The 18,581-nt window shown below is 44.7% G+C and overlaps 1 long non-coding RNA gene across 4 annotated transcripts in view; it reads right to left on the minus strand.

The window, feature by feature from the left end:
• Nucleotides 1-5: 5 nt before the first annotated feature.
• LOC138843675 (uncharacterized) overlaps nucleotides 6-18,581 on the minus strand; it is a 63,953-nt gene continuing 45,377 nt past the window's right edge. Inside the window, exons 2-6 of one of the 4 annotated variants that reach the window (XR_011378603.1) lie at nucleotides 7,019-12,116; nucleotides 4,984-5,188; nucleotides 3,864-3,926; nucleotides 2,393-2,506; nucleotides 6-760 (exon numbers count right to left, since the gene is read on the minus strand). This is a non-coding gene — a long non-coding RNA (uncharacterized lncRNA). Of the gene's footprint in view, nucleotides 5,189-7,018; nucleotides 12,117-18,581 lie in introns of all 4 variants that reach the window. The other 3 variants (XR_011378602.1, XR_011378601.1, XR_011378599.1) reach the window with 3 other exon arrangements.

Consider the following 18,581-nt stretch of genomic DNA (forward strand, 5'->3'; position numbering starts at 1 on the left):
TCTCCCCTTCCATTCACATCAAGATTCATTTTCGTTTCTCTTTATATACAGAAGATCAGTTTAGCATACATTAAGTAAAGATTTCAACAGTTTGCTCCCACACAGAAACATAAAGTGAAAAATACTGTTTGAGTACTAGTTATCAGCACCCACTTTCCATCTCACCCGGGCTCCGGTGATGTGAGACACTGGTGAGGCTCAGGCTGACTCCCAAACTGTGTCCCCGCCTCTGTCCCAGAGGCCCCTACTGCCTGCTTCCCATAACATGGGCAAAGGGGACAAGGCAAGTTTTTTTTTGCAAATTTTTATTTTGGTTTTATTTTGAAATAGTTTCATACCAATAGAACGAGTGGAAAACCATGTACAAGACCTGCTAAATAAGCTCTAACCAGACCCACCGTTCTTTTCAGCATTTGTCGCAGTCTGCTTGCGCCTGCACAGCTCCTTGGAGGAGATTTGTCCTCAGTGTGTCTCTGAAGCAAGGGAGTCCCCATTCTCTCATGTAACCACGTCACAGTTAGCAAGGCCACCTTTGCCCTGGATATGAAACTTGACTGTAATCATCTATCATCCACACTCCAAATTTCTCAGAGATTTCATCAACATCCTTTGTAGAATCTTCTTGTTTGGTTTCACTTGTTCTTGGGGTAGAGTGCAGGCTGGGGCTTGGGCAGTGGGAAGCCTGTGGCTAGGTCCTTTGTCCTGTTGAGCCTCCAAGCTTTTGCTTGCTTAGTTTTTGTTTTGATCAGTTTCTTGCTTTCTGATCAAAAGATTTAAAGACGAGGTTATTAACCTTCTTCAAGATCATCTATAGGCGTACTTAATGTCTTGTTGATTTTTCTTTGAGGATCTCTATATATTCTGTTGATGCTACCTGATTAATATCTGGATTGCTAATACTGCATGTTAAATTACAGCAGACTACTCGTTCAAATTCTTACAATGTACAACTTAAGTGAACACACATTATATTCCATCATTTAATTGAGGGATAATGGAATACATGAAGAAAACAAAAACAAACAAAAGATTAGAAAATAATTCAATAGTTAACTCACAATATTATCTTTACCATCCAAAGCTTACACTTAGAATTTTGTTTAATGCCTGATATTATTTATCCTTTTAAAAATCTTACCAGCGAAGTAGTGTTTTAAAGATAAGCAAGTATAAAAACCAGGCTAATACTGAGTTATTAGGAAGTGTACTTGCCTAAAAAGCATCCCGTAACTGGAATGAAAGAGAATAAAGATAACTAAGTACTCAAGTCAGAACAATGAATTCCTTAACTTAGGCATCAACTAAACCCCTGACTAAATGTGGCACCAAACACAATTTGCACTAGAACTTGACTTTGCTCAGGTCAGTATGACTAATAATACAGTCGCCAGGTCTTGCTATGTGTCTATTGAGATTCCTAGCCTTTTCTCTGCCTCTACTGCTCTTCCCTAAGTACAGATACAGTAGACTTAGGAAGAAGTAGCCACTGATTATTCACCCTGGAAGGTTCCTGGTGGACATTCATACCATTTCTGAAGAATTTGAAAACTTAAGTGGTTAAAGTTTTCAAAAGAGTTAGAAAATATATAAAAAGGCATAACAAGAAATAGAAAAGCTTGTTTTGTTTTGACCAATGATGATTAAAAACCTTACAATGAAATTCCAAATATTTTCATCTCTATGAGCTTGTGTGCACATAGACACACACATCAAACACATGACAGTTATAGGAACTTGTGTTTTACAGATGAAATCTGCCAATATTTCAAGAAATTCCTCTATTATGTAAATGCTACAGAAAATAGAAAAGACGATAAAATGGGTCTGGATATAGGAAACAAGTAAAATCATGAGTTGAATCCTGATCTTAAAAATAAATAGGGGTTGTGAAATGTATTAGCATGGATGACACACTTCTACACAAAACATTAGCTACCAAGATGTATTTGTTACCCAGATTCAAGTGTACATAGGAATAAGTAATAGAGTTTATGCTAGAAAGTTAAAGATGGCTTCACATTGTAAATGTGTTCACTGATAATGCTTTGAAATAGAAAAAATACAAAACCATCTTAGGGTTGTTATAAGAGTTTTGATAGGCTTTACTTCATAATTATATTGGGAAAAACCGTCTTTGAAAATGCCAGCTCTACAAGAACTCTTTATGAACTTGCTAAAGCTACATACAGGTTGCAAGGGCGTAAAGAAAACATCACATTTCACATGGAAGGAGGAGCAACCCTGCCTCTAAGGTGGAGGAAAAGACAAACATCCTTCCTATGGGTAGACAATGTCCAGCTCGCTACTGAAAAAGAAAGGATCAGCTGAAGCTCTTGAAAGAAAGAGATGAAATTGTCTTCATGTGTGCACATAGGAACATGTAAATATTTACCTGGAAAACCCAGAAGCATGGACAAAACCCTCCAGAATGATCAGGCTTACTGAGATTCCTGGACGCATGCACAGCGTTCGGAATCAGTGCTGTGTATGGCAGCAGTCTGACCAGCTGGAAAATAAGATGAGAAACACGAGAGCATTTACAGCTTCAGAGTCTAAAATTGTCTAGGAATCAACCTACAAAGACAGAAGAAGAATTTTACAAAGCTAAGCCTAAAATTAGACAGGAGGACACAAAATAAGCCTACACAGATGAAAAGGTTGTACAAGGAGCCGATGTCTGGTCATCATTAAGAGGTCAGTGCTGGGGCCTGCACTGTGGTGTAGGTGGCAAAGCCCCACCTGCAACACCAGCAGCCCATGTGGGTGCTGGTTCATTTCCAGAATCCACTTCCTGATCCAGCTCCCTGCTAACATCCTGGGAAGAGCAGTGGTGGCCTGAGTGCTTGGGTCCCTGCCACCCAGCAGGGAGGTCTGGTAGAAGCTCCTGGCATTGGCCTGACCCAGTCCTGGCTGATAACACTGCCTGAGAAGTAAACCACCTCTCCCTGACTCTCTCTGTCCCTCCCTTTCTCTCTATCTCCCCTCTCTTTGTGACTCTGACTTTCAAGCAAATAAATAAATCTTAAGGAAAAAAAAAGGTAATTGCTGCCCCAGATAAGATTCCGTCTATTGCAATGGAAATAGTGGAAATGGACAAACTATTTTTAAAACTTTGCTTCCACTAATACAGAGGCCTGCATATTCTGAATACCAATCCTGAATGCCACTGCAAATTTTGGACACATTCAATCTTTCAATACATACCTATCCTGGCGCCATGGCTCAACAGGCTAATCCTCCACCTTGTGGCACCGGCACACCAGGTTCTAGTCCCGGTCGGGGCGCCGGATTCTGTCCCAGTTGCCCCTCTTCCAGGCCCCTCTGCTGTGGCCAGGGAGTGCAGTGGAGGATGGCCCAAGTGCTTGGGCCCTGCACCCCATGGGAGACCAAGAGAAGCACCTGGCTCCTGCCTTCGGATCAGTGTGCTGCACCGGCTGCAGGGCGCCAGTGGTGGCAGCCATTGGAGGGTGACCCAATGGCAAAAGGAAGACCTTTCTCTCTGTCTCTCTCTCACTGTCCACTCTGTCAAAAAAAAAAAAAAAATACCTGTGGCTCTTAAGAAAATGAATGAAATTGCCAGAGGTAACGAAACAAAAAAGGAGTCAGGAGCCCAAGGCCACAAGCTGACCCCAAAGCTTGAGCCTCTAGAGAATCATTTTAACAGGATGTCTGAGCCAGTAGTCACCCTGGAGAACAATCTAGAAACTCATTCAGTGAGATTTGGTTGTGTTGTTGACATGAACCAGGAACCTCATCAACAGGGAAGAGTAGGGGGCGAGGCCAAGCTCTGATGGGAAACCAGATGTTGGGGGTAACGCAGGATTACTTTTGTAGCAGATCAACAAGATGCAGGAAATACCTACACAGGGATGCTGTGAATATGCATGTAATAAACTAGGCAGCACCATGGAGAGCTCTCAAGGGCACTACAAAGAAAACACAGTGAGATTCACAGTGTAATACCATGTATGTTAATTTGAAACAAGTACATAACTCTATAATTTGCTTGTTTATAAATGTATCTAAATCAGTTGTTCTCAGTCTCACTCAGACATGGGAATCATTAGGGCCTAAAACAATGCTCTCAGAATCCATGCACAGGGACACAGCTTGATGTCATCCATGGCTGACCCAACACTAATTATTTTTTAAGGTCCTAAGTGACTTAATGGCCAGAGTACAGAACCAATAGTCTAGACACCTTTATTGCACAGTATTCAAACATGTGCATAGAGGATCAAAGACGATTAAGTGCAGTCAGTTCTGCTACAACACTTGTTTTGAAAACTAAAATTTCCTGCTACATGATTGACATGTTAGGGAACAATTTGAGCTTCGTGTGAATTTTATGTTTTGTTTATGCCTGATTTTATCTGCAGGAAACATCGGAGGTATGCAAAAACACCTGCTCCCAGATACACAGCTGTGCAGCAATGCACAAAATCCACGCAGGTATGTGCTCCCCAGATCTACCCTGAACCTGAGGTCACCCCACCTGATGAGCCGCACTGTCCACACACTGCTGATGCAACGTTCCTGCAGTTGCGAGTTACCCCTCCTGGGCCTTACAGCATCTCAGGAGCCCTCCCTAGACCCTCTTCCACGAGCAACTTTAGGTCCTTATCAACACACTGTCTCATACTCATTATAGTATTATGCATTTCTTAGCCACTTAGCATGGAAAACCGTGATAACATTTTCAGTAGGTACAATTTTTTTTTTCTGTGTCACTGACGGAGTTTTTGAGTAATGTATTTCCCATAGCTCCCTGGTTTCTATTGTTGAATTTTGCACACTGTGGTTCTTTTGAGAACTATACTGCTGGAACCTTGTCAAGAGTGGATCCAAGACCCATCAGGACCATCCTCTGTCTCTTTGTGATTGGGCTGCCCAGTGCCTAGCACACCCGTTCCCTGCCACTCTTTCCCTCACTCGCTCTGTCAGCTCTTGCTCCACTTCCCGGCCCTCACACACTTGTCTCACCTCTGTTCTTTCTGCTTCCTCTGCCTGGGATGTCCATCTTCCTGGATACCTGCACATATCGGCTCCTCACCGCCCTCAGGTTCTGCTCAGACAACACTTGGTCAGAGAATCCTTCCCTGGACACTGACGTAAAACACCATCCTTACGTTAGAGTGTCTCTCTCTTTCTGACGTGTCACATGTCTCTGAGCCACTCAGATGCAGATCTGCAGATCACAAAGGGGGACTTTGATTGTGTTCCCTGCCCTGCAACTCACCTCACAGAGGACCTGCCACCTAGAGATCTCTCCATGACCTTCCGTGAATAACTGAACCTATCTCTCTCTTTTGTTCTATTCCAGTGAATTTGTCAATACAATCAATGGTAAATCGATAGGAAAATCAATGGGTTCTTTTCCATCCTCTCTATAGCATCTGGCACATGACCGTTCCCTTCTTTTAAACTCCAATTTTCTGTTCACTTTCCTCCTCTTGTAATTAACCTCTTCCACCTCTGGCTGCCTCTCAGATCCTTTGCTGCTTTCTCGCCTTCTCCTAATCCCTGGAGTCGGATGCTCCCTGCGGCTCTGCTCAAGGCTTCCCCCACTTGCTTCTGTATAAGTTTTCTGGTCAAGCTTACCCAGTCCCTTTCTTTAAATATCATTTATGTGTTGATGAAACCAAAATTTCTGTTCCAGCACAAATCTCCGTCTATTTACTTGTCTATCCCCTGTTTCAGGAACAAAAGTCCAGCATATCATAAGCTTGTAAATGATATTTATTAAGTAAGTCTCATTCTTGAACTTCAGAAACCTCAAGGTAAAATCTAAACTTTCAAAATTAAATTCAAGGCCAGCGCCATGGCTCAATAGGCTAATCCTCCGCCTTGTGGCACCTGCACCCCAGGTTCTAGGCCCCATCGGGGCGCCGGATTCTGTCCCGGTTGCCCCTCTTCCAGGCCAGCTCTCTGCTGTGGCCAGGGAGTGCAGTGGAGGATGGCCCAAGTGCTTGGGCCCTGCACTCCATGGGAGACCAGGAGAAGCACCTGGCTCCTGGCTTCGGATCAGCGCAGTGCGCTGGCCGCAGCGCGCTGGCCGCAAATGGCTGCTACAGCCGGCGCCCGGCGCTCTGCACTGATCGGAAGCCAGGAGCCAGGTGCTTCTCCTGGTCCCCCATGCGGATGCAGGGGCCCAAGCACTTGGGCCATCCTCCACTGCCTTCCCAGGCCACAGCAGAGAGCTGGCCTGGAAGAGGGGCAACCGGGACAGAATCCAGTGCCCCGACCGGGACTAGAACCCGATGTGCCAGCGGATTAGCCAAGTGAGCCACTGCACTGGCCTCTACGTTTTCTTAACTAAAGTTTTCTCATATTTTATTGTCTCTATGTCTCAGCTTAGATCGAGTTCACAGTTCTTCCATCCCTCACATGATGCCACAAGGAGTCTTTATCACACTCACTCCACGGAAGTTCAGTTGTGCATTTGCTTGGTTGTGTTTGTGTGTGCTGCACTTGCTTGTGAGTGTCTTGTAGATAGCTATCGTTCTGTGACTATTGTATCAGTCTGATGACTAACAAATTGTTTTCAATGAATGAATGACCATAGCCCCCTGGTTCATTCACCACATTTAAAAATTCTGGTTTGAAAGCATCACCCCACTTGGAAAAGAGTAAGGCCCCAGAATGGAGAATATTAGGGATTAGAGACAGGAAAGAAAGGCTGGGTGTACACAAACCAGGAAGATCAGACTAAGAAGCAGCAGGAAGATAAACAAGACTTACGTGATGCTGAGGTCCGTGGGTCTGAGTTCAGGTTTTCTTTGCTTTCCCTTAGTTACCTGAGGCTTGGTTCCACACTCTGCTGGGCTTCACAAAGCTATCAGGTGATCACTGATTTCACCAACTCCGTAGATTCTCGGGCAAACCTCATACCTCCAGGGGCTAAGTCAATAGAACTTTTTTCCTGTTGTTACTATTTTGCTCATAGAAATCTAATTCTTATTTTTCCAACTCAGATACACCACTAATGATCACAAAAGAATAACCCTTCAAAACTTACTTAGACATCTGCCTGTGAACTTCATATGCTCATCTTGGCATTAAGTCCGTCAGAGACCTAGAGAGAAATCCGTGGCACTGTCAAGGGGAAGAAGTGAGGGAAGTACAGGGGTGTTAATGAAGCTGCGTGCAGGGTATTAGGAAACCAATAACAAAGTGTCTCTGTTCCTTGACCCGGAGGTGCCAGGAGGACGTGGTCCCTGGAATACCAAGAGGTGAGCCGAGCCATGTGGAGAGGGATAATGGGTAAGGATCTGGTCTTAGGGGGAGGAACACACCAACCAGCCTGCAGCAGCTGCAGGAGGCAACAGCAGAAGAGCCCAGCGTACTTTCCCTCCCTCACCCCATCCACGCGATTGGGGCTTCCCGGTTTAGGCCAACTACAGACTCCTTGTTAATTCACCCTTGCAGGTCAGCCTCCTGCAGCACAGGGCACGGTTCAGAAGTAAGCAGGGTCTGCAATGTGGAATGCACACAAACACAGGCAAATCTCAGCTCTTCCAGAATCCCCCAGAATGGCCTGAAATCATATCTAAGATTTGAAGACACAGAAAAAAACTAAAGTCAAATATAAAAGTGTATCTATCATCTTACCATCTTGTTTATATATAACCTATGTATGTGTGTGTGTGTGTGTGTGTGTGTTCACTGTGCAGTTCTGAGCACAGGCACCAGAAATCACAATATGAGCATTTTTCAACACTGTGGGATGTGTGATTTAACAAAAGCAGTGATATATGGTTACATTGCAAAGATGTAATTCCTCATAAAGCTCTAGGCATTGACAAAGCTCTAAAGCAGAACTCAGACTCAAAGACATAAAGTATTCAGATACCATTTAACACTTAGGGCTTGAAAAAGAACAAAATGATACTATTCTTCAGACACGCCACTGGTGGGTCTGTTATTTTGTTGTGTTGAGTTCTAGTCTACAAATTAAATTAGATGGAAGTCTTGGAAGAATTGGTTTTGTTTGTCCGTTAGAAAACATGCGCTGAGATGTTCAGAGTTTGCCAGGAAAACTCACAGAAATATCTTCCCAAACAACATCAAAGGCAGCCTAAAGACAACTTCTCATCAATGTGTGCTCAGCTCTGAGTACACATGTCCAGCACATATACACATACATGTCACATATACATGTGTGTGCTCGGCTCTCTATAGATACACACACACACCCCTTATGCAAATGTGTCTTTGTGTTCATGTAACTGCCAATCAAATCAAGACATAGGTCATTTCCCACCCGAAAGCCTCCCACTGTCCCTCGAAGTCAGTATCTGCACCTTGGCTGCCATCACGCTTCCGTTTCTATCGCTGTGTACTGGCTTTGCCTGATCCAGGTCCAGGCTACGAAATGGGCCTGCTCGGGCTGATCTCTTTACTTCTAGTCTTCCTCCGGTTTCTTCTGCTGAGAGGGGCACCCCTGTTACAGGTAGCGGTCACCGCTCCGTCTCCTTTCTGCTGCTGGGGAAGATGCCAGTGCATCCAAGTGCGCATCCCGTTCTGCTGTTGATGGACACTTGGGCCTCTCCCGCTGTGGGGCTTCCATAGATGCAGATGCTGTGAACACCTGTGTGCTGTTCTCTGATGGACGCAGGCTCGCCCCTGCCGCCACAGCAGGCTTTTCAGGCTGAGTTTGTCTCAGGTGGAGAGCAGGGTTCCGTGCATCATAAGCAGCAGCAGGGGGAATTGCTGTGCTGCATGGGCCGGGCAGGGAGGAGTTGTTAAAATCATTTACTGGGCCAGCGCCGCGGCTCACTAGGCTAATCCTCCACCTAGCGGCGCCAGCACACCGGGTTCTAGTCCCGGTCGGGGCACCAGATTCTGTCCCGGTTGCTCCTCTTCCAGGCCAGCTCTCTGCTGTGGCCAGGGAGTGCAGTGGAGGATGGCCCAGGTGCTTGGGCCCTGCACCCCATGGGAGACCAGGAGAAGCACCTGGCTCCTGGCTTTGGATCAGCGCGGTGCGCTGGTCGCGGCAGCCATTGGAGGGTGAACCAACGGCAAAGGAAGACCTTTCTCTCTGTCTCTCTCTCTCACTGTCCACTCTGCCTGTCAAAAAAAAATCATTTACTGTCCAATCCAAGTGGGAGGGAACATGCTCTCCCACTCTTCTTTCCTGATGGTTTTGGACATGAAGTCTCCTAAGTTTTCACATTTCTAAATGGATGTTGCTTGTATAATACAGCCTATTGCTTTTATATATTAGTTTTTCAACCCATCTGCTACATTTTCTTGTGTTATCACACCATCTACATTTTGCACATTCTCTTGGATTTTTTCCTTATTACTTGGGAATCTTGTATGCTCCCACTTCTGGTATTTTATTGCACTTCTTTGCATTCTCTTTAGTATATTCTTTTAGCTAATTGTCTCAAATAATAATAAAGGATCAGTGTTACTGGCTGATTAATTTCTGAGCTGTTTAAAAATGATTTTTTTAAAAGATTTACTTTTATTTATTTGAAAGGAAGAATTACAGAGAGGCAGAGGCAGAGACAGAGAGAGAGAGATCTTCTATGTGCTGGTTCATCCCTCAGATGGCTGCAACGGCCAGAGCTGTGCTGATCCGAAGCCAGGAGCTTTTTCATGGTCTCCTATGCAGGTGCAGGAACCTGAGGACGTGGGCCATCTTCCACTGCTTTCCCAGGCCATAGCAGAGAGCTGGATCAGAAGTGGAGCAGCCAGGACTTGAACCAGTGCCTATATGGGATGCCGGGACTGCAGGCAGCGGCTTTACCCGCTATGCCACAGTGCCAGCCCCTATAAATATTTCTTGTCTTGTACCATTAAGCATCTGCTGGGTTTTGATTTGAGATATATGCTTGCAAATTCCTAATTTATTAAACAGCTTTCATCAAGGAAAATGTAGAATTTTATCAATTAGATTTTTAGCCTCCATCAAGATATTGCTTTTCCTCCTTCAGGACATTAATGTGTTCTAATGCATTCATTTGTTTCTATTTGGAAAGTATTTGTTTTCTTAGAAAAATGTTATTAACTTCTATTTTAGATCTCATTCTCTAAAATCAACTTTACACATTTAGTTTGTCCTAGGTAATAATTTCATTCAATTTTTAAATTATTATTTAAAGTTATTAGGTTTGCATTTAGCAGTGTAATCACATGTAGCTGTTTCCATTACTTTTGTGTTTCTTTAGTGACTTTTACTTATTGTATTTTGTCTTATTTGCCTTGTAATTACGCCATTGCTGCTATACAAATGACCAATTCTCAAATGTCTGTGTTACTGAATTAATAATTAGCTGAAGATTTCACATTTACCTCTTTGTCTTGCATTCCATGGAAAATTTTTAATTTTTGGAAAAAGGGTCTTATTCATTCTTGGTTCTTCTGCTGTTTTCACTCAAAATTTATTCCTGGTGTGTTCCCTGATATTTGTTCCTAAGTTCACATCCAGTGTGTGTGTGTATCTGTGTGAATGTGTGCATGTGTGTCTATGTGTGTGTCTATGTGTATATATATAGTGTATGTGTGTGTGCATATGCATTGCATGTGTGTATTGTGTGAAAGTGTGTATATGTGTGTATGTGTTTATGTGTGTGTTTATGTGTGTGTGCATGTGTGTTTATACTTGTGTGTGCATGTGTGTATTGTGTGAAAGTGTGTATATGTGTGTATGTTTATACTTGTGTATGTATGTATGTGTGTGCATGTGTATATGTGTGTGAAAGTGTGTATATGTGTGTTTATATTTGTGTATGTGTTTATGTGTGTGTGCATGTGTGTATGTGTGTATACTTGTGTGTGCATGTGTATATGTGTGTGAAAGTGTGTATATATGTGTATGTTTATACTTGTGTGTGCATGTGTGTGCATGTGTGTGTGTGTAAATCCTTTCAGCCTAGTTATGAAGCTGCCTCCAAGGAGGAACGCCTGTCTTTGCAGGCTCCTCGGGTCGCCTGCTCCCTGAGACTTCTGGAAGTTAAATTGCCTGCATAGATTGCTCGCTGACTTGTGGCAGTGTCGACACATGTTAGAAACTGGCTTAAGAAGAGGGTTGCAGTTATAAATTCTCCAGGGACTCTGTTCCTTTCCACCTAGAGTGACCATATATCCCAGCCTTCTGTTGTACCATGGCTATAAACAGTGTAACTTTCACCTCCAAAGTGTCCTGGTTGGAAGAAAAATTACACGGTCACTGCACACTGAAGTTACACCAGCTCATGTGCTTTCCGTCTGCCTTGGGCAGCAGAGTTATGTCTCGCTTTCCTTTACAGAGACTGCTAACCCTCTGGGGCCAGCTCCACTCAGTCAGGGTTCACCCTGAGACTGCCAAGCTGGGAAGGCCCTGGGCAACATCTCCTGCCAGATGCCGTCACTGAAATCCAGTCCCACACGTCTCGGAGCCCACAGCACAGCCCCTGAAGGGGACATATGATTGCAATGCGTGGTTCCTGAGAGCAGGGGTCCTTGAACACGTCTTTTGCTTCTTTGATTCTTGACTGGCGCTTGAATAGACCACACACTCCCACACTCCGCGTGGGCTGATGAGACGGAGCAGAGCCCCTGCCCTCTGCCCTCCTCCCTTGCAGCTCTGGATGGCCCACGAGAACTTCCTGAGCAATGAGGTCTGAGTTCGATGCTGTTGGAAACAGGAGTGTGGCACCAGGGAAGGATGCAGAACAGAGAGGACTTTGGCCTTGCATCGTGTCTGGAACACAGAGATGGCGCCTGGTCAGAGACAGGGGCCTCTCAGTTGACAAATGACAAGTGTGGGCAGGCATTTAGCCGAGTTGTTAGGATGCCCTGATCCCACATTTTGCTAACGCAGACCCTGGGAGGACAGGGGTGATGGCCAAGTACTCGTGTTCCTGACTCCTACGTGGGAATCCTGGGTTAAGTTCCCAGCTCCCAGCTTTGGCCTGACCACTGTGGAATGTCTCTGTCTCTTCCCTCCACCTCAGGTATGTGAGATAGCAACCACAACCACACAGATAGCAAATGTGCCTGGTGCCCTTCCAGACTTACACTTAGGAGGGTAGGATGGCTACAGGCACATTTTCCAGAATCCCTTGCAGCTGAGTCCTGCATGCAACTCTGCACCTGCTACGTGTGCTTAGACGAGGGCGCTGAAACTGAATTGAGAAATACTAAAGATTGGCGTAATCGGAACCAGTGGACCCCATGTAATTCAAAAGCTGGTGACCATTTGGGTTCAGATAGTGAATGCTAGGAAACTGAATGCAACCTCAATGTTTTTAAATTCTTTGTATGAATAGAACAGATTTCATGCATTTCATATACACAGTTTTAAGAACATTATGATACATCCACCCTCTTTCCTCCTGTTTCTTATTTTTATTTCAATTTTTCTGATGATCTACTTCCTATTTACTTTATAATCAGAAGCTTAATCCTCCACTAGATAAATAATTCAACAAGTAAGCAGAGAGACAGACCACGGTTCTTCGGGAGTATAGATAAAGACAATAAATACTAATCAGGTTTCAAGATGTCAATTTCACTCCTATCCATTGCACTTTTTGTGCTTTATATATTAATTACCACAACTTAGATAAAGCATATGAAACTTGTCTTTTGGGACCAGCTTATTTCACTAAGCATAAGGGTCTCCAATTGCACTCAAGTACCCATTTTGTTGTGAAAGACAGGTTTTCATTCTTCTTTATGGTTGAGTGGTATTTCACCGTGTATGGATTAAATATTCAATTATTTTTACAGTAAGGGAAATGTATCTTATTTCATGGTTCTAAAGGTGAACAGGTACAATGATTTAACAGTAGTTTGGATTCCCTGTTGACTTCCCATGGAATCAAATAAAAGTAATTATTGGAGTGCTAAACACAGCGGTTTTCATTTTTTTTAAAGATTTATTTATTTATTTTGAAAGTCAGAGTTACAGAGAAAGGAGTGACAGAGGTAAAGAGATCTTCCATCTGCTGGTTTACTTCCCACATGGCCTCGATGGCCAGTGCTGGACCAGGCCAAAGTGAAGAGCCAGGAGCTTCATGCAAGTCTCCCACGTGGGTGGCAGGGGCCCAAACAGTTGGATCATCTGCGGCTTTTCCCAGGCCATCAGCAGGGAGTTGGATCAGAAGTAGGGCACCAGGGACATTAACTGGTGCCTGTATGAGATGCCTGCATCACAGATGGCGGCTTTACCTGCTATGCCACAATTCCAGCCCCCAAAACAGTCGTTTTCACAAAGATTAAGTTAAAAACATCAAAACAGCACTTGATAATATTAGCCCCAAATTCAAGGAAAATGTGGACAATCATGACATACCTACTTTTTCACGATTCTTAGTAATCTTGAAGCCACCAAAGACCACTAGATAAATAAGAAGCAGCAGCTCACAGAGAAAATGAAGATTTTTAGCCAACACTTCTGGCCTACAATTTTCATAGCAGTTCTCTGTCAAATGATTCCATAATCTATTTAAATATTAGAATACCAAAGGTAATTTCAGTTGAACTTGCCCGTAATGCGTAGTATGAATTTCACAAGTATTTAGTGAGCACCTACTATGTGCACTTTCTAGGCACTGGGAATGCAGCAGTGAACGGGACAGATTCAGTCTTTCCTCAAAGTCTTACATTCCCTTGGAAGAGGGTCTGACCCTCTGATATCCTAGTACACAAGGGGTCATCAAAAAAGTCCATGAGAGGACATATTATGGAAAAGCTATGCATGGATTTCAAAAAAGTTTTTCACCAAACTAAACATCATTTAATTCCACTTTGCATGAACTGTTAAGTCCACCATGTGCTTGTCTATGGAAATGATAATATACCCTGATGTTTCGTGCTTGTGTGTCCACTACTAGGGAAGGAAGTCTATTTAGTTGCTTGAGTAACTTTGCTCAGTCTTAAAAAAATAATAATAAATAAGCACAACACAAGCAAACATAAAAACCAACACATCCCCCTTGGGCACTCTTTGTAGGATGCTGAGTGTGTGTGATTTTCCACCTGTACGGCACAAGCAGTGACTGTTATAAATCAAGGCTTTTTATGGTGCCTGTACACTCGTAACGATTATTTGTATACAGTGAAAAGGGCTTTTCAACACAAATTGATGACACAACTCATTTTTAGCATGTCTGGAATCGATAATGTTTTATGAAATTATCCATTAGGCGCTGTCTTTAAAGTATAGCTATAATAGGATTTCTCTATCCTCACAAGCTGGGTTTGGAATCAGCTTATAAAAACACGGTGAGCAGCCAGGTAGCATTTGGTTGGCAATTTGAAACGTACCAGCCTTGGTTTGATGAACACAGGCGTTCAAGGCCAGGAACGACATGTTTGCCTGGGCTGTCCTCAGAGGCCGAGCAGGTAACAGGGGGCGACTCCACAAGCATGTTTTGACTGTTATCAACACGTAACTTGATTATAATTAGTGTAGAATGCACTGGACAAAAATTGCAAAGTTCCCAGTTTTAGAACAATCCAAGAAGTGGAAATGTTCATTACAAAATGTGCTTTTAAACATTAAGGAGATAAAAAAAAAAATGAGAGACTTGGGGAACCAGTGCTATAGCATAGTAGGTTAAGCATCTGCCTGCGGTGCTGGCATCCCATATGGGCACCAGTTCGAGTTCTGGTTCCTCCTCTTCTGATCCAGCTTTCTGCTGTGGCCTGGGAAAGCAGTGGAAGATGGCCCAAGTCCTTGGGCCCCTGCACCCATGTGGGAGACCCAGAAGAGACTCCTGGCTCCTGGCTTCAGATCGGCACAGCTCCAGCCATTGCAGCCAATTAGGGAGTGAACAAGTGGACGGAAGATCTCTTTCTCTGTCTCTGTCTATAATTCTGCCTTTCAATTAAATAAACAAAACCTTTTAAAAAGAGAGAGAGAGAGAGAGAGACACTTTCAGTGTGTTTCTACTGCTTGATAAGACATTGCTGGTTTCCTGTTCACTTGAATTTGAACAAAGACTAGCATATACATATAAAACATTCACACACCAAGGTCTAGCTACTGCTCTAAAATCAGCTCCTCTTTAAACAGAAATTGTTGAGGCTTTTGCTAGACTGGCTGTAACTGCTATCTTCTGTGAATTTCATTTTGGTCCAGCATTCTTTATAAGCTGTGGGGAAAAAATGGAAACGTTACCACCATCTGTACTGGCGAATCGCTGTTAATTTTGGGTAAACCTGGTTCTACGACTTAACATACACTTCATTGTCTGGTGAAATTTTTTAGATAAGAAAAAATGTAAATTGATTTATTATATGAAAGACAACTATTATGATATAATGTATTCAAATTCTGCCTGGAGAGGAAGCTAATTTTACCTGAATTCTCAAGAAAGAAAAAGCACTGGCAAAGCTTCTTAAATTAGTAAAAATCTTAGAATATACGACCGCCTTCTTTAACACAGAGTACACCAGGCGCATCTGCACGTTGCTTCCAAGTCAGCTCCTGGGCGCTCTTCCCACGCTTGCACATTTTTGGTATTGCACCCTTGATGATTTCCTCTGAATTAGATGGAAAACATTCCTCAGAGACACAACGGGCATTTCCCTGCTGCATTTTTACTTAGGCTGAACAGGGGGCTGGGACTGGCGCTGTGGCACGGTGGGCATCCCATATGGGCGCCAATTCCAGTCCCAGCTGCTCCTCTTCCAATCCAGCTCCCTGCTATGGCCTGGGAAAGCAGTAGAAGATGGCCCAAGTCCCTGGGCCCCTGCACCTGCCGGGGAGACACGGAAGAAGCTCCTGGCTCCTAGCTTTTCGTATATGCTCAGCTCTGGTCATCACGGCCAATTGGAGAGTGAACCAGCGGATGGAAGACCTATCTCTCTGTCTCTAACTCACTCTGTGACTCTGTCTCTCAAATAAATAAATAAAAATCAAAAGAGAGAGAGAGAGGGGAAGGAAGGAAGGAAGGAAGGAAGGAAGGAAGGAAGGAAGGAAGGAAGGAAGGAAGGAAGACTGCCGGCACTGCCGCTCGCTAGGCTAATCCTCCACCTGCGGCGCCAACACCCCAGGTTCTTGTCCCGGTTGGGGTGCCGGATTCTGTCCCAGTTGCTCCTCTTCCAGTCCAGCTCTCTGCTGTGGCCCAAGAAGGCAGTGGAGAATGGCCCAATTGCTTGGGTCCTACACCCACATGGGAGACCAGGAGGAAGCACCTGACTCCCGGCTCCTGGCTTCGGATTGGCACAGCACTGGCCTTAGCAGCCACTTGGGGGTGAACCAACTCTCTGTCTCTCTCTCTCAATGTCTAACTCTGCCTGTTTAAAAAAAAAGAAAGAAAGAAAGAAAGAAAAGAACAAAAGGCTAATCAGGCCACTGTGGAAGGGTAGAGTAGAGGACTGGCTGTGGGAACGGTACTTCCTGACCCGTGCTCCCAGGATGGGAGACAGAAGCCTTGGGGGAGCAGGGAGGAGATTCAGAGATCCTCTGCCCTGGGAACTGTGCCGCTGCAGGGAGGGGCCGGGGAGCTGAGCAGAGACGAGCAATCATTAGGCTAAAATCTTAGCAGAAGTGTGCTGGGGACAAACGTCCTTAACGGAAAACCAAGACATTTTAGGTTTCTAGGCTTTTACTTCTTAGGCATCTTCAACATAAAGTGCTTCTAAAACACATATGCTAGAACCCCCGTGTATTTTGTCAACTAGAAGACTGTGTTAGCATTTGCCCAACACTCACCTTCCTGACCTGCTGACCCCGTTCCTATCCCCGCTTCCACTGGACCTACATGTTTGCAGCATGTCTTCTGAGACAGGCCTACATGGCGTCCTCCACTTCCATCCAGGTTATCCCAAATGACAGGGTTGCCTACTTTTTTTACGGCTAATGGGAGGATGAGTTCAAGGGCTCTGTTGTACAGCGGAGTGAATCTGGCTAACAACATGTTGTGTTCCGGAAAAACACGGAGAGAGTGAGGTAAAGTGTCTCGCCACAGAAATGACAACTATGTGCACTGACGCATGTGCTAATTAGCTGGTGCTGCAACATGACAGGTTGCACAACAGAAATGCATACGCCCTTCCCTGTGACAGACGATAATGTCAGCAAGTCTGCATGTCAGCCTGCTCTCGGATCGATGAGCACAGGCAGAAAAAAAATCTCTCTCTGCAGTGCAGGGGCCCAAGGCCTTGTGTGCAGCACTTTTTAGGAAGGCATAATGCACATATGATAAAACTCACTTGTTGAAGTGTACATTCCAGTGGCTTCCAAGGTCAGGGCATTCTCACCAGCCCCAGAAGCTCCCAACCAGTAGGCATCACCTCTACTCCCTTTCCTCTGAGCCCCACACAAACTCCACTCTACTCTGTGCCTCTACAGACGTGTCCATCCTGAGCATTTTGCACACACAGAATTAATGCTGTGTGGCCACCAATTGCATTCTTTCAGAACGGCAGATTACATTTGAAGTTCACAGTTGTAGTATCGTTTTCTTTTAAAAAGTTGCATTATAAATTAGCTACTGAGTAAAAGATCTGCAGATCAAGTTTCACGTAAATGAAGAGGTAACTGGTCACTCATTGGCCTTCTTCATTCTTTTCCTGAAAAACCAAGAGTCCTGAAGCATCCTGTGGTCATGCTACTGCATCAAAAACAAACTATTGGGTTAGGGATGCCTCCCTGCAAATTGATCCAGTTTCTCGGTTGGTTAAGGAATACATAGTAATCAAAATCAGTAAGAGCCAATTGCTGGTAAATATTAGGAGAGGAGGCAAGATGGCGGAATAGGAAGGGAGCACACCGATAGTTTGGGGAGAGATAGTTTAATAAAAGTGGAGATACTGCAGGTTCAAGGAAGAGTAGGGGAGGAAACAGCAGAAGAAACTCTTCCGGAACGCGTGATTCACAGCGGACCTGCATGGAGAGCGTGGGAGCCCACAGTTCGGGACACCAGCGGCAGACTCAACACACCAGCGCTGGAACGCGAGGTGAGCCGAACCTCAATAGCCCGAGACACCGGCAGGCAAGCGGAGAGAGGAGACTAGAGGGAACGACCCCCCGGGGGTGGGGGGGAACTTCAGGCTAACTGGAAGAGAGAGAGAGGAAAAAAAAAAAAAGGTGACTGGTACGGACACGGGTTTCTCTCTCTCCGCTCACCTCTCAAGGGCGAGCAAGACAAAGAGCAGACGCCATCTTGGACATACGTCATAAGCAGAGCGACCTCAGGTCTGCACCGGCCCTGAGCCTAGCAGAAAAACCTGACTCTGGGCAGGGCGAATTAACAGGAGATTAGGACCTAGTAAATTTGTGGTGCTACTGAACTGAGACTGTGAAAAAAGAGACGGTGGGGGAGAGAACTCACGGAATTCACGTGAGCACTCTCCAGAGACACTACAATTCCGTAACTTTGGCAACCCAGTGGGAGACTGAAGGAGAATTTGAGCCCACTCTGAGGGCCGAACAGATTCCCTGTGTGGTCCTCGGGAAAGAGCTTCCGATCTCTGGCTCCTGTGGGTATATCATTTGCCTGCTAACTACCTCCAACTTCGTTCAGCTGTGCGGAATTACTTCCCCTTTGAATCAAAAAAAAAAAAAAAAGAGAGAGAGAGAGAGAGAGAGATTTACCACGCCTAACCTGGGAGTGTCACCTTTGGCACCCCAAACA

This window comes from Oryctolagus cuniculus, chromosome 9 (genome assembly GCF_964237555.1).
Source record: "Oryctolagus cuniculus chromosome 9, mOryCun1.1, whole genome shotgun sequence".
NCBI classification, from domain to species: domain Eukaryota; kingdom Metazoa; phylum Chordata; class Mammalia; order Lagomorpha; family Leporidae; genus Oryctolagus; species Oryctolagus cuniculus.